Raw genomic sequence first — 3,526 nt, forward strand, 5'->3', positions numbered from 1 at the left:
TAAAGATTTTCTAGTTTAGCACAGGGGAAGTTCTAGACCACAAAGCTAAATATCAGAGGTGCAGGAGTAGGTGACTGACCTTACTGGCAAATTGTACCTCTAGAATTAGAAAGTAGAATCATGGAAACAATAATAATATAGGCTTTATGTAATTTGAAGTACACCGGTCCCCTGGCAGTTTTTTTGTTGTTGCATGCAATATATGCGAAAAAGCATAATTTGATAACTTACTTAATAATTTACTAACTAAACTTTTCATATAGTTTATGCTGATTCTACAATTATGTTGAGTAAAATAGTTCACATGACGTCTGTTTTTATTTATATTTCTTTGTGACCATATGGAATGCCTTTCCCAATCAGATTTGAAGTACAGTGTATAATATATAAGACTGGAATAAAGTGCATTGAGCTATAGAAATCAGAGGAACTCCCCAGCAGCCCTGATTCTGGGTTGAGTGCAGGGGGCGGTGTCGTATGATGTCACTGGGAGGGCTATCCCCCCACATGTCTGGGCTGCTGTAGGAGTCTCAGGGCACGTTCAATGAGTGGGGGGAGGGTGCACACCGCTCAGGCACTGGGGCTGCAAGGACCAAGTAACGGGAATAAAGGATTTAATAACCAACAGTAGAAACAGCATCAGCCTGCCGGGAATAAACAAGAGAAGAGGGAGAAATCTGCCATAAATTGCGGGGATCGTTAGGTGAGTGTGCATTTGTTTGAATTTTCTATGCAACATCGTTTAACCAATTGACTTAAAAAAGACAGCTGTGCAATGTATTGCAGCTTTCCTTAGTAATTGGTTAATGATTTAGACCACTTATTCCACACATAGGATGCTTTTAGTCTCCAGCACCCATCCTGTGGGTGATCATAGCTCGCTGTAATTCAAAAGGGAAAGATTGGCGGTTTGGTTAACCCTTTTACTACCACACAGCAGCCACTGGGTACATTGCACAATGCTATCCCTACCGTATAGAACTATTTTTTTGTGTGATTTTAAAACTGTGCTTCCAAGTGTTCATCTGCTGTGCTACAGTTCCCATCCAATAACTACAGTCTTCGTTTTTTTCTTTGTGGATTGACCACTGCAGCTCTTAGTTCTGTTGTTTAATCATCTGCCAGCTCTAGGAATATCTGCATTGCATTAACCCCTTTTACTTGCAGCACTCTCCAGTAGCCTAGGGGTTAATGATGCCCACATGGTTAAATTGAGCATTAAATAATCATACAGAGTACATTGGTAGCTGCTGATTTCGCTTCAATATGTGGAGATTCGAAAACTTTACACACTGAACCTCTTGGCAGCTTTTAAGGACAGACTGTCTAGTTCTCGACTGGAATAGAGGCAATAAAACTGAGCTAGCAGTGATTTGGCTGTCTTTCTAGAAAAGCTGCCATCACTACAATTAGTTTTTTTTCTTTTCTTTCCTGTTTAAGTCTAGAAGGGCAAAGGATAAATGGCCTAAGGGTCCAAATGATGACAGCAGGATCAGGGCTGTACTTTATCTGCAATCTTTGGTGATCTCATATAAAATAATAAATGACTTTATTGCCATATGGAAGAACACCTCGTGTCGGTTTTCCAGGATTTTGATAATTAGTTTCATGGTAACTTTGGGAATGAGTTGAATTATCCAGCAGTGGTGCTGTAATTGAACTCCAGGCAATGCTGGACCACCCAGTGTCATGTAATGCATTGTACCTCTTGGTATGGTGACATCCAACTGGGAATTCTGCCTTGTGTATTGTGTACTCCAATTTATGCTTCTTTGCAATAGAAAACATGCTTTAAAAAAAAAAAAAAAAAAAAAAAAAAAGCGCACACACGTTAATGTCATGGTTAATGTTCAAATATTGGAGCACAATTCTAAAATTACTCCCCACCAGAATTTAGTATTTAAAGGGACAATCTACAACAGAATTTATATTGTTTTAAAAGCTAGATAATCCCTTTATTACCCATTCCCCAGTTTTGCATAACCAACACAGTTCTATTAATTGACTTTTTATTTCCGTGATTATCTTGTATCTAAGCATCTTCTGACAGCCACCTGATCACATGACTTTTTATTTATTATCTATCGACTTGCATTTAGTACTGTGTTGGGCTAAATCTTAAATAACTCCTCGTGCGTGAACACGATGTTATCTATATGGCCCACATGAACTAGCAGTCTCCTGTTGTGAAAAGCAAATAAAAAAGCATGTGATAAGAGGCTGTCTGTAGTGGTTTAGAAAGAGGCAGAAATATAGAGGTTATAAAGTACAGTATATTGATATAACAATGTTGGTTGTGCAAAGCTGGGGAATGGGTAGTAAAGGCGTTATCTATCTTTTTAAACCATAACAATTTTAGTGTAGACTGTCCCTATAAACGCATACATAAAGTTCTGCCTATGAATCGCAAGCATTGCAGCTCCTGAGTGGAACTCTGCCAGTGAGCCAATCAGGAGCTCAGTCCCACATTGCTGCTAATCACTAGCCTGCTAAAGAGTTGCTTATGCTTGTGGCTCCATAGTGAGGCTTTAATTTTGTGTTTACCCCTTTGCAGCGGTTTAAAAACTAAGTTAAGTAATGCAAAGAGTACAAGCCATTACTAATTAGCGACGCAGATCAAAATGTTTTGATTCAGGTAGAGTGTGCAGTTAAAATCTAATTAAACTTTTAAGATTCAGTGTCTAAGAGATGTGAACACTCCTGAGCATATTTCAGTATGCTCTAATGGAAAGAGACCACATTTTAATCAAAGAAGAAACCAAGAGGAATATATTTGAAGTAAAAAAAAAAAATCACTCTTGGTGAATCATAAAAGTTAAATTTTGACTTCTATTCAAAAATGTTTCATTTTTTTATAGTGATTGTCAAACTGAATAGATATTGCAATTTTCAGACAAATTTGTTTATTCCAGCTAAAGTTATCATTAAAGGGACATAAAACCTAAATTGTTCATGCTTCAGATAGAACATGCAACTTTGAACAGCTTTCCAATGTACTTCTATTATCTAATTTGCTTCATTCTCTTCATATCCTTTCTTAAAAATAATACTTAGATAGCCATAGCTGCTGGGAACTAGCTGCTGATTGGTGACTGTACTTGTATACCTATTTTCATTGGCTCACCTGATGTGTTCAGTTACCCCCCAGTAGTGCTTTGTGACTCCTTCAACAAAAGGTACCAAGATAATGAAGCAAATTAAAAGTAACCTGGAAAGTTTGTTTTATTTTAAATTGTTTGTTATATCTGAATTATGTCCCTTTAAGGGTATTTTTTTTTTAAACAATTCTATGCTTTGTTTTAATTCCGTAAAGGGATGACACGCAGAATGAAGTTTGTAGCATAATAAGTAACAGAGTGAAGTATACAAACACACATAATTCCGTAAAGGGATGACACGCAGAATGAAGTTTGTAGCATAATAAGTAACAGAGTGAAGTATACAAACACACATAATTCCGTAAAGGGATGACACGCAGAATGAAGTTTGTAGCATAATAAGTAACAGAGTGAAGTATACAAACACA

At 37.1% G+C, this 3,526-nt stretch overlaps 1 protein-coding gene across 1 annotated transcript in view; it reads left to right on the forward strand.

The window, feature by feature from the left end:
* The first annotated feature begins 537 nt into the window (after positions 1-537).
* The window catches only part of LHFPL2 (LHFPL tetraspan subfamily member 2), a 295,979-nt gene continuing 292,990 nt past the window's right edge, over positions 538-3,526 (forward strand). Inside the window, exon 1 of the mRNA XM_053701373.1 lies at positions 538-703. The gene's annotated coding sequence lies outside the window, so the exon portion shown is untranslated. The remainder of the gene's footprint in view (positions 704-3,526) is intronic.

This window comes from Bombina bombina, chromosome 2 (assembly GCF_027579735.1).
Source record: "Bombina bombina isolate aBomBom1 chromosome 2, aBomBom1.pri, whole genome shotgun sequence".
NCBI lineage: Eukaryota > Metazoa > Chordata > Amphibia > Anura > Bombinatoridae > Bombina > Bombina bombina.